The sequence below is a fragment of the Ursus maritimus genome, unplaced genomic scaffold (assembly GCF_017311325.1).
Source record: "Ursus maritimus isolate PB19 unplaced genomic scaffold, ASM1731132v1 scaffold_12, whole genome shotgun sequence".
Classification (NCBI taxonomy): domain Eukaryota; kingdom Metazoa; phylum Chordata; class Mammalia; order Carnivora; family Ursidae; genus Ursus; species Ursus maritimus.
This window is the reverse complement of record NW_024423564.1, coordinates 32,556,609-32,569,198: the sequence shown is the minus strand read 5'-3', so window position 1 is coordinate 32,569,198 and position 12,590 is coordinate 32,556,609.

The following is a 12,590-nucleotide window of genomic DNA, read 5'->3' as shown; positions in this document are numbered from 1 at the left end:
TTTGAGTGGCATCGTTACAAGGGTTTGGGGTGCTAAATATATCTCCCTTTTCCCCTCTTTTGCAAGGCTGCAGCCGTGATACACTTATCTTGCCCGATGGGCGCCTCGGAGCCGGCCTAGAGCGGTTGCCGTGGGGTCTGCGGGCGCCGTGGGGCCGGAGGGCGTTTAGGTGCCGGGCTCAGGTGTCACGACGCTATTCCGCCAGGTGCGAGCCCCACGGGCGGCTCCTGCGGGCCCGCGGCGCGAGCGCCCCCTGGAGGCGGGCCGGGGAGCGGGGCACGCGCGCCGCCCGCAGCCCGGGGGTCGCCTCCCCTTTTCGGTTCCCCTCAGGATCCCGCAGAGACTCCCAGCTGCCTCTCAAATGGCAATGAAGTTTCCTTACTTCGAAGTCGGTTGCTGTTCTCTCGCGTTGCATCACCATTTACACCTGGCCCGTGTCCTCTGCCCCATCCAGCCACACGGCTTCTCCGGCCCCGCCGGGTTGTCCCCCTCGCTGCACCCGCCGGCGCGCCCCTCCTTTCACCCAGGGCTCTCGGGTGGTCTGAAGCCTCGGGCTCGGGCTGAGGCCGGATCCGGGGTCCCTCCCCACACCAGGGCTTCCCGCCACGTCCCCAGTCTGGAGAGTCAAGAACGAAGCCAAGTTCGCTTCCTTTCCTTCCTTAGGGCGGTGCGCACGCTGCAGGCGGCCTTCCTTTCCCGTTCGCCCGGGCTGTCCGATCTGGAAGGGGCTTGAGAATGAGGGCAGTTTCTTTTTCTGCCCCAGAAGCTGCCTTTTGACTAGGAAGCACCATGTCCTAGGAGTGCAGGCCTGGGAAGTTGGTGGAAATTTCAACTACATGAGCCTCAGCTGTGGGGACAAAGAGACACTAGGAGTCGGGGAAGAAGGGAGGGGGAGGACCAGGAACGTTACAAGAGCTAGGGGCCCCATGACTGCAGGCCTGGGGAGTCTGAATCCTGCCTCTGACGTCCGCGAGCTCTGGGTCTGTGGGCAGGTCGCTTCACTTCTTGAGCCTCAGTCCCCTGTTCCGTAAAATGGGAATACTACTACTTACCTCACAGGGTTGTGGTGAAGATTATTCACGACTGTGTTTATGAAGTGCCCTCTTGGCAAACAGCAAAGGCCAATATACGCTAGCTGTTCGATGATCCAGCCTAGGCCACTGCTCCCATCTTTCACCGGGCTGATTATACAGACGTCTGAAAGTACCAGCTTTCCTCACTGTGTTCGGGATTAGGAGAAAGGTTCCCTGATACTAGTGTTTTCCTCCATTTATATAAAAAAGATTTTATTTATTTATTTGAGAGAGAGAGCACAAGGCAGGGAGGGGCAGAGGGAGCAGGAGAAGCAGACTCCCGGCTGAGCGGGGAGCCCAAAGCAGGGCTCGACCCCAGGACGCTGAGATCATGACCTGAACTGAAGGCAGGTACTTAACCAACTGAGCCACCCAGGTGTCCCTGTTTTCCCTCATTTTGTGGGTCACAATGTCCTCTCCTCTCCTTATTAGAAAGGAAGAGAGGGTAAACGGCTTATTTTCGTGTCCCAGGCCTCTTGAGGAGAGAGATTCATATGTAGCCATGCCACTGGGGATAAACAGTATAACGTGGGTGGTGGCAGCTCCCTCCCCTACTCCAGGGGGATTTCACACAGGCCCCTTCACTTCTGGAAGTATTGCTGTACCACCTCGTCGGAATGGACCTCTGCATGGCAGCATGTCCATTTCTTTGGTTTTGGTGGAAGTGAGTAGGTTTGTGAAGATTTCTTAACATGAGACTGTGTAAACCATCCCTTTAACTAAAACCCAAGCTAGGGGCGCCTGGGTGGCTCAGTCGTTGAGCGTCTGCCTTCGGCTCAGGGCGTGATCCCGGAGTCCTCGGATCGAGCCCCGCATCGGGCTCCTCTGCTGGGAGCCTGCTTCTCCCTCTCCCACTCCCCCTGCTTGTGTTCCCTCTCTCGCTGGCTGTCTCTCTCTCTGTCAAATAAATAAAATCTTAAAAAAAACCAAAAAACAAAAAAACCAAGCCAGACACTCCTTTGCCTCTAAATACTTCCTGCTACCAAAAATATAAAGAAAAGTCTTCTCTCAATGCCTGGTTTTGTTGTGTAGAGGTCATCATGTGCTGTTAAAGAATGACTACCCTTATTTTTTTCTTCCAATTTTACTGAGATACAATTGACACACACAGCATTGTATTATTTTAAGGCGTGTACTATCCTTGCTTTAAGAGTTTGCAGTATTAAACCTGTCGAAACCTCACATTTGAATAATGCTGTCTATGTTTTTATCTTATTGATATTAGCAGGTTGACAAACACATATCTTTCACTCTGTAGACGAGGAAACGGGGACCCTTTTTTTTTTAAGATTATTTATTTATTTGAGAGAGCGAGAGAGAGTGAGCACAAACAGTGGGAAGGAGCAGAGGAAGAGGGAGAAACAGACTCTCCACTGAGTAGGGAGCCCAATGCGGGGCTTGATCCCAGGACCCTAAGATCATGACCTGAGCTGAAGCAGACGGTCAACCAAGTGAGCCACCCAGGCGCCCCTGAAACAGGAACACTTCTGATCATCCATTTATCCCATTCCCAGTCCTGGTCCAGTGTGCCCGTAGGTGATACAGGGACCTCTGAAAGTCCTGCCAGCCTCTGTGGTCAGTCCCCTTGTCCTTCCATGGGCAGAGCAAATGGACTTGGATTCCTGCTGTGATCCTGTCTGGAAGGAGGCAAACCCTTCTTCCAGCTCAGGACCCACAGTGCACGCAGCTCTGAGGACTGTTGGAGACAGTGAACAGGAAAGACGTGGGCTCGCTGCTCTTGCCTCGCTGCCCCGACCCAAGGGTCCTGGGCCTGCAAGGGAGAACTGAGCTTGTTGGGTAGTAAGTACTGTGAATTGGCAGATACAGCTAGCCGTCCTCTAGTACGAATGACTCAGTTTATCAGTGCTCTGCAAAAGACGGCTCTTCACTTGCCAGCAGCCTGAAGCAATTTTTCATTAAAACTGGCTTAATTATTTTTAAAAGACGGCCCAATTAAAAGCTATACATACTTTCTATGTGTGTGTTTATATATAGAGCTGTATATATAATACATATTCCTAACTGTGTATATGTGTTATACATATATATACTTAACGATTTAATTATATGGTATAAATTGTTGGAAAAATACCCAGGAGCTGGCCCCCTTTCTGTTGCTAGATTCAGACTAGAGGCCACCCTGTGAGGGGGTGGCGTTGGTGGCTTCTCCATGACTCCACGATGGAAGTGCCCCCTGCACAGAGCCCTGCCCCAGTGTCAGGGCCCAGCCGCTCTGGGAGAGGCAGATGCCTCTTGGGATGCCTCCTTCCTGTCCCAACAGCGTCAAGGTGCTTGAGCTGGGGAAGGTTGGGGGAAGGTGTCCTCGCCAAAAGAGACATGGGACTTGGGGCTTTTGTTTCTGGAGCTGGCTGTCGAGCTTTCCTAATGAGCAAATATGTTCTCTTTAAGGAAACAAACAAACAAAGCAAAACCACTAATTCATCTGGATTTTATTCATTTGTTTTAAATACAAACAAACAAAAGGAGAGGGAGAAGTGGTTATTTCTGCACCAACTATTTCCAATGCAAGTTACTCCATCGCTCGGGGCGTTTGGATGGTTCTTGTCACCATAGGACCCACAGGCCTAGTTCCAACCGTTATTCGGTAGGGCTTTTTTTCTTTCCAAAATTCCCAGCGTTCCTTTAAGGCCCATTTAGCTGCGGGTTTTGTTTATTCTCCCGGCAATCAGCATTTAAAATAAGACAAACAAGCATTTTTCCTGGTCTGTGAATCCCCGCTGGCCAGCCTCCACCTGCACACCTGAAGCCAACGTGTCCAATTGAATTTCTTTGTAACCCATCTCCCCTTCGGAGACCTGCCCCCTCCGTATACCAACCTGGAAAGAGAGAACTTAAGCAGGGCAAATGTAATTTTAAGAATTGCTAATGATGCTAGAAATCTGCAATGCAATTAGCATCATTGGATTTGGCGCTCCTCGCTCCTCAGAAGGCACAGAGCTCGTGTCGGACCGCAGTGGCAGCAGCGGCAAGCACCTCCACGCGTGCCTGGGCGCCCCGGGTAGGCTGGCAGCGCGCGGCACCAATATATGAGCCTTTCGTTCGGCTTCCTCTCTTTCTCTCTCTCAGCAACTGACTTCTTTGTCTCTTTTCCCGGTTGCAGGGGGGTGGATTTTTTCCATTGGTTCTATCCTTAGCATTCAGTCCTCCAGAGGAGTCACTCTGTTTTCCAAATGCGAGGGACCCCCACTTTGTGACCTCATTTTGTTTGCCTTTTTGGATTTTAGTGCTTCTGTTCACCAATGTTCCCCCTTTCCTGGACCCCCAGGAATTCTCGGTGCCCCGGCAATTGTGAAAGCCCCCCACCCCCCGCACCATTACCCCCCATAAGACAGACGTTCCTCTCTCTCCTCCTTTTACTTCCCTAACTTCCATTTCCCTGCCACTCTCCATGGCTTGGAAGTAGTATGAAGAGTTAAAAATAGGGAGATGGAGGGAGCCAGAGGGAGAGAGAGAGAGTGAGAAAGCAAAAAAGAGAAAATGAATTATTGGATTCAAAATAAAGCTTTACTTTTTCATAGGAGAATTATTTTTGCTCTCTGAAAAAAAATAGCCTGGGCCAGGCATGGAAAACCGTGCTAGCCGGCTGAGAGGTTGCAAAATCCAGAAGACGATCTTGATGTGTCTGCTCAATTTAGCGAAGGTTTCTACTCTGGGGATCCTCTTTCAGATACAGAGGCCCAAATCAGAAGCTTGTAGAGGGGAGCTATTCTTCCAAGATTCCAGATGTGTCTGTGAGACAACACGTTATGGGGCAAATTGATTTCACCCTTGGGAAACTGGAGATTTTTCAAAGTTATGTCTGCAAAGCCGGCTAATGCATTTCCCCATTAGTGCATTAAAGTGTGCCCTTATTAATTCAAACATAAAGGCAACAAAATAAGCTGTTAAATTTAAAATATAATACATATATAATGAGGAGAATGTGTGAAAGCCTTATTCAAATGAAAATACAGGAGTGTTTGAACTACTGAGGTATCTTTTGTATTGAATTATGAGCATATGTAATAGATTTAATTATTAATTTCCCCATTGTTCTATGCACACAGACAGGGTTCAAGGCACAGTCATTCTCTGGCTTTCATAGATCTAATTTGTATAATTATTGCCTGAATAAAGAATTGCTCCAATTCCTCGCTCTCTTTCTTTTTTTCCCCCTTCTAAATACTATTTCAATGCTGCATTCCAAAAGGGGAACACCTGCCACTTCTTCAAAGTCAGCTGATCATTTGGAATGATGGACGGCGCTGCTGCCGATGACGTCCCCTTTCAAGTCTCTTTGTCTAAGTGAATTATCGTGCATCCTTTTAATTTTATTGAACAAATTACATTTGTCAAGGTCTATCTTTGTAAATAAATGATAACTAGAGACACATGGATGCGTATTTCTGCTGTTCAAGGGCTCTTGTTCCATTTCTGGAAGCCAGATGAACATGGAACAAAGGAGAAACTTTCCTCTAAAAGCAATTATCTTTCTGCATTCCCATCAGTATAATTATATTGCAGGGAATTTTAAGAAGCTGTAGAAGTAGAATTGAATGCTTAAAACTGTGTTTGCTGAATTGCTATGCAAAAGTTGAGCAGGCTGTATTGCATCACACTAAACAGTCTAACTCTCTCCCGGCCACGTTTCTCCGCGCTTAGAGCGTGCCTGCAGGATGGAACCAGTGCGGGAGGGGCGGGGCGGACGAGGGCCACATTTAGGGGTTCCTGTGTTTCTTGAAAGGAATATTTAACGACATTTCTGAAGCCCGAGGCTGTTAGCAAGGTGACTAGGGATGAGTACAATAAAACTACCCATTTCCAGACTGTTTGGAAAGCTTCTGAGTTGCATATTGCTCTCTGCCTGGAACAGAAACTTACTAGCTTATTAACTAATCCATGAATGGCGGTGGAATAACGAGGGGATCGTTCATGAAATCATGGTGGCAGCAATTGCGCTACTCCCAAAAGCAAGGAGGCAGCTGGTTGAGGGAGATAATGAGTGTGGTTTGTGTGGCTACTGTGTCAATATTGCATGTCAACAAGGATCATTTCTTTATCATCGGTTCTCCCCCACTTTAGTGAACTATAGTGTCTCATCACTGATGGCTATCGATAGTCTCCTCCTTCCTCCTTCCCAATTTTTACAAAACCACCTGAGGGACATTTGGGGGTGGAAGGAGGGAAGCACCGATGCGAAATGACAATAGAAAATGCCAGACTCCTGGTTCATTTAGTACTGACTGATGGGTTTTGATTTACTAGACAGTTGACGGGATTACACTATGGTCTAGAGAAGCTGAAGAAAAGAAACCCAGAAGCAAGATGACTTTATATCTTCAAAGAGAGATGGGCAAAGAGAGCATTAAAAGCCTGGTTCACAAAAGCCCATATAGAGCAGTGGAGGGAGCAAGGGCTCGGAATCAGGGGCAGCCACTTGGCCTCCTGCAACTATCAAATAAGGACCAGATGATCAAATAGCTTATGTTAAGATTCTGGGTCCAAGATCATGCTTCCTAGTATATGGGGCATTAATCTCCATAGGAAAGTGGTAGAGGGAGGATCCAACGTCTGGGGTTGACTTGCTAGAGCTTTATGAATGTGCCGAAGAGAACAAATGATTTATTCTCATAAGAAAATGCTTTCTATCTCCAATTTCTGTGGCTGAGGCTTGGTGATAAGCAAGGGCTGAAACCCAAGGGGTCATTGAAGTTTGCCAGGTCAGAAAGGGGTAGGTCTGTAAAATAGGTTGAAAATGCTACCTTGGGCGTCTTTGTTACTGACAAGACTCGTCTCTGGAGAAAGTGGCTGCTGTGATTTGTTCAATTCAGATCACCTCACTCAGTAGGCAGAGAAGGGAATGAGCAGAGAGGGCCAGCATGTCCAGCTTAGTACTGAATTTAGTTCTCCCCAAAAGTGGCAGCACTATGCCTGGTGCTAGGAATAGAAATTCATGTAAGACAGGATCCCTGTTATCAGGACCAGGCTGCATGAGTCTGGTGGAGAGGCCAGGTAGGAACTTCAGGGATTATAGGACAGAGTGATAAGAGTCATGACAATTTTCTCCTTTGGGGGTGGGGGGGAGTGCAGGAGCTCAGCAAGGAGCACCTGACTCAGCCTGGGGGTCTGGGGACAGTCAGGGAAGGCCATGAGAGGAAGTGAGGCTTGAGTGGACTTGGATAAAAGTGGGGGTAGGGGAATGGTAAGAATATGAGGACCAATGACAAGAACATTCAGGAAGCTACTAATATTTCAAGATGGCCAAGGAGAATGGTAAGCGTGGATGAGTGGAAAGGAAGGAGGAAGTTACCACGTGCCAGATGAGGAAGGGTCTGGGGCCCTAACCAGGAAGCTTGAACTTTAGGGCCCACATTATGGATAAGTAATGAAGGAGTCTCACAGGTGAGTGACGCATTCAGGGCAAGCTTTAGAAGGGTCATACTGGGAGCTACAATCAGCTCCTGGGGCCCAGTACAAAATAAAAAGTGGGGCCCTCTATTCAAAAACAAGAAAAAATTACTGTTAATGCTACTAAAATAAAGAGCTTTTCCCCCTTTATTCTGTAGTCTCTCAACTGGTCATGGTATTTTTTAAAATTTGCTATTTAATGTTATCTCTGTCAGGCACAGGGATACCTATGGGGCAAGTGGAGACATTCAAAGAATCTTGGGGCCCTACTCCAAGACTTGGGACATGTGTGGTCCATGAGCTGCTGCTTCCCACTCTCAGTATCTGCCGGACCAATGGGCTGTGCCCCAGCTCCAGAGGGAGCCAGGCATCTCCCCTTCCCAGAGGCCTGATACCCTCACCCTCGGCAGGCAGATGCCCCCACAAGGGTATTACAACGTGTGTGTCAGGATGCACTAGGTGTCTGGGTCTGGGGTGGTTGCAAGGCTTGCCTGCACAAAGTCACCTGCCAAATGCATGGTGGCACTGTCAGCCCAGGGTGGAGAGAGCCATCACCATGCCCATCCCCCCAGACATGGAGAGGGATGCTCGCCCAACCCTGACCCTCCCACACCTGTGCCCAGGCCTCTGCTGCTGGTGGAGCTGGCAGTGGTCACTGGAAGGCGTTATGGAGAAGGGATCCTGGGCATGGTGCCAGAATGCAGGTAAGTGGATGGCTGAGAAGCCGTCCCAGGAGGTAGAAGGTGGTGGAAGGTGTGGCACACATGAGCCAAGGCCCTAAGTCCCCAGCACGTAGTTCATTGTCTCATGAACTTCACTTCCCAAACACTAAATTATTAAGAATTTCAAGATGGCAACCACAGTGTATGAAACCTCAAGGAGGGGTTCCTTCTGAGAATGGGGCCCCATTCAGTCGCACTGGTCACTTACCCATGAAGCTTACTGGCAGCAGGAAGCCGTAGAGGAGCTAGGCTCAAGGCAGGGAATCCATTAGGAAGAGACAAGAGCTATCTGGGTGATGAATCCTGTAGCTAAGGCAGTGGTGTGGGAATGGGGAGGAAGCGGAGACGGCAGATACTTGGAGCAGGGGAGCAAGTGGGCCAGTGGAATATAAGGGAACTTCCCAAGTGCTAGTGTGGACAACTGCTACTTTATGAAATACCTTCACAGGAATTTTATCATTCATTCTGCAAATAGCCCTGTGGAATATATATTTTTGTTACTTCCATTTTATGGCGAGGAAATGGCTCAGAGAAGTGAGGTAATTTATTCAAGTTCACTCCAGTCAGAAGACTCGGGACTCAACCCAAGGTGTTTGATTTCAGTTGCCTACGCTATGCACTCTCACATTTGGCCCCTCTGCTGCTCTTGATGACTGTGGTCTGGTTCGTTCATTCATTCATTCATTCATTCATTCATTCATTCATTCCTTGCTTCACTGAGCAGACACCTGCTACATGATCTCACTGCGCCAGGTGCTCAGGTAGGTGCCGGGCAGGCATCTGTAAGCCGGCCGGCCGGGCCTCTGCTCTCGTGGAGCGTACGTTCTAGCAGGGCCCAGGTGCCACATTTAATCAGAGATTCCCGTAGGGCTGTAAAGGCCGGTAGAAGCCATTATTTCGTTTTCTCTTTTGTTTCTTGTCCCAGTTTTTAATGAATTAGAGTTTGTTTAGCTGCAACAGAGCAATCATGACTACGGGGAGAGGAATAAAGTATCCTTTCGACCACCCCGATCCAAAAGCTGTGTGTAATTAGAAAAATCAAACCCTAGTTCTCATCATCTCTACCTGGGCTGGCAGAGGTCTGTTTATTCTGTAGACAAATAATTATGTTGTTTTGTTCTTACATTTAAAAAACACATATATATTATCTGTTCAAAGAATGTTATGAATCTCAGGCTAAAAGACTGGGTCCTTCTGACGAAGAATAAATTTGAGAGTATTAAGTTGTTGCTGAGCCAACAGCAACGGTTCTGAATACTGTTCAGATGACTCAACAGTATGGGTCAGGAAGGCACTTGGCTGGCTGATAACTCAGCCCCTCCCAGTGCCTCGAATCATAGAAGACTGTCAGGAAGGCATGTGTCAAATGGTGTTAGGATGAACCAGTTCTCCCCCTTGATGCACAGCCCCGGAACTAGAATGGCTGCCAGAGGGCATGCTGCTAGAACGCGAGCGCTCAGGGTATGATGCCATCACAGGAAGTCTGGAGACTGCAATCCTTTCAAAGGCAACGGATGCTATGTTTGATAGGAAACAACGTTATAAAAAGACGAATCACCAAGTGAGTAGTCACGGAGAGCTCAAATCACCATTCTTGCCGGAGAACCTCCTGGGTCTGATGATGTTTCTATGGCGTGGCTGGTGTCAGAGACTCTGGAGGAGCGGAACATGAAAACGTGTGATGCCAGCAGGCCCCAGCCAGGCTATACATGTCAGCATGGTCCTCGGCTCTGAGCAAATGGACAAGAGGGGTTGGAAGAATCGGCATAGGTCCTGGAAGGTCTGGTCCATAGAAGGCCTGGGCACAGTAGTGACTCAAGGAGCCTGGTTCAAACCAAGAGGCATCAAGGGATCGGAGACCATCCTGGTACCGCCCGCTGTGTACAGGAGGCCCTCTTGTTCTGTGTTTGCTGTGTGAGGCGTGACTGCTCCTGATGGCCTTCCCTTCCCGGCCCCGTGGCATTGCGTTGCCCTGTTCTCACAGTCCCTCTCCATAGTAACAGACGCTTCCACTGAGTTAACACCTCAACCCATTAAGCTTAAGTGCTTTTCAAAACATTTTATTATTGGCTGAGTGTTTGTGAAGCAGCTTACCTTGGACTCCCAGCGGCTTCAAGAGGTTTCGTGCCCGTCTTGTATTCCGGAGGCGCCGTGCCGCAAAGCCGGCCCAGTCTGGCCGCGTGACTACACCCTTCCCTTCCCTGTCTCCCCAAAGAGCATGACGACACTCATGGGAAGGCCATGAAGAATTCTGATTTCGTCCTTTATACCACTGCCTGGCCAATTTAAACAGAGACATCATCCCCTTTAAAAAGATGTTTTAAATTGTATGTTCCATGGATGGAATCTGACCCCCAGACTCAGGCGCTAAGCACATGACGAGCTGAGTGGAGCTTTCCACGCTGCTCTATTGAGTGAGAAATCTAATGGGCCACGTTCTGGGTCCTTTCTGAGACCCTTCCTGACATCAAATTCTTTAACTTCTGTTGGCAGCCGGGCACCTCTGTCTGCCTTCCTGTTGCCATCATGGTTCGATAGTTGGGCTGTCCCAAGGAAATGATATTCATTTATTAACATCTTGCTAAGATGACTTAAGTAGGCACCCCAGTGTTTAACCGTAGTATTACGTAAGACCCACGCGTCTCGAACAAAGTTGGTCCATTCATGATGCATCTGCAGAGACCCGCTTGGATTCGTGCGCGTGGGCAAGGGGCAGGGGTAATAGACATCCCAAGGTCATGATCAGCAGTAGATACAACCAATAAGGTACCGATGTAGCAGAAACACACATGTTCTGTTGTAATTTTCTTTCTGCACCTAACATACGATGTGCAATATAATTTGCATTTCATAAATCAGATAGGTAGATTAAGCAAAGACTTGAAAAAAGAGCTCTCTGATAAGAAGCCACGGTACATATGCACAGATAAATTCCATTCAAGAGGAGATTTCGATTTCAGGCCCTTCGGAGAGGGTTGTAAGATAGGGCAGCATCTAATCTTGAGGCAGGTAGATAGTGGTGAGATGGCTAATTGCGAATCATTTCAAAGCAAACTGTGGCTGAGTGTGGTGAGGGGCAAATCACCCCTGGGCTTGGGCCGCAGGGGGAGCGGAAGCTGTCTCGGCGATGTGGAGTAGAACACAGAAGCTGCAAAGCTCTCCACATTCCTTCCTCCAGTCCCATTCTGGCTCTTCAATTGCTCTGAGACTTAAGATGTCTTTTCCGGAAGTTTCCTGAAGTCACGGAGAGCCCCAGATCTCCCAGAGCGGAGGATGCCCCTGTCACCAGAGCGGGAGGCAAGCCGGGGAGGAGCTGGCTTGCTGCCCTTCTAGGCATCCCGGCCGCTGCGCGGTCCCGCGACAGTGACGCCTGGCTAGAGGGCCGATGTTGTCTTGGCAGCTGGGCTTCCCCGAGCCCCGCGGCTTTGGAGACACCGCAGCAAAGAAGAGTAGGTTTCTGGAGGGGCCTTGAACTGGAGCATGATGAGAAAACCCAGGTCAGGAGGAGCTGGCAAGGAGGGAAGAGTGGTCCCAGCCACGGGAGTCGAGGAGAGATGCTGGGCCACAGATGTGCCTCCATGTGGCTGGAGTGCGGGGTTCGCGGTGGGAGCTGGTGGGCCGGGCGGTGTTTGCATTTTGCACATCAGACCCTCTCCTGAAAACCCTCTCCCATAGCCCCCTGCCCCTCAAGTGTGGCCTTGATTGTGTGACCCTAAAATATCCCAACAGTATATCAATGATGGCTAAATCGTCACGGCACAGTTTCATGTTTATTTTGAGCGCTGCCTTTCAGCGTCCCCACAGAGTCTCTGTAATCGCCACACGATGTTTTGCTGCGAGCACAGGGCTACACACCTGTTTTCACACTCGAGTCTTCTTTGTGTCATGTCTGTACTCTCAGGTGATGTTCCTACTGATGACAATAGCACTAACATTGACATAATTCTGGGGGCTTCTCAAACATTTAATCTTCACGAAACCCCTCGGAGGTCGGTACTACTGCTACTATTATTATTCCCGTTTTACAGGTGAGGAGAAAGAGGCACAGAAGTTAAGTCACAAAAGATCACATTCTGTTATGTGGTGGAGCCAGGATTCACGTCCATTCTCTCTGGCTTTGCTGTCTGTGCTCTTAACCACTTGGTTATTGGTCCATCATCTTCTCAAATGGTGTAGGAGCATGAGTCAACGCTATCATTTAGAGCGTCCAAAGGTTGTGGAAATGTGTGTCAGCCATAAAGTATTCCCACCCTTGCATGGATGGATACATTCGGGCATTTATCGTCCACTTACCCCTGCCACAGCACCGTGCTGGGGAGAAGACCAAGACTGACACGAGCTTACTGTCTTTTTGAAAAGTCAACAAATTAAATAAGAATCACAGTGA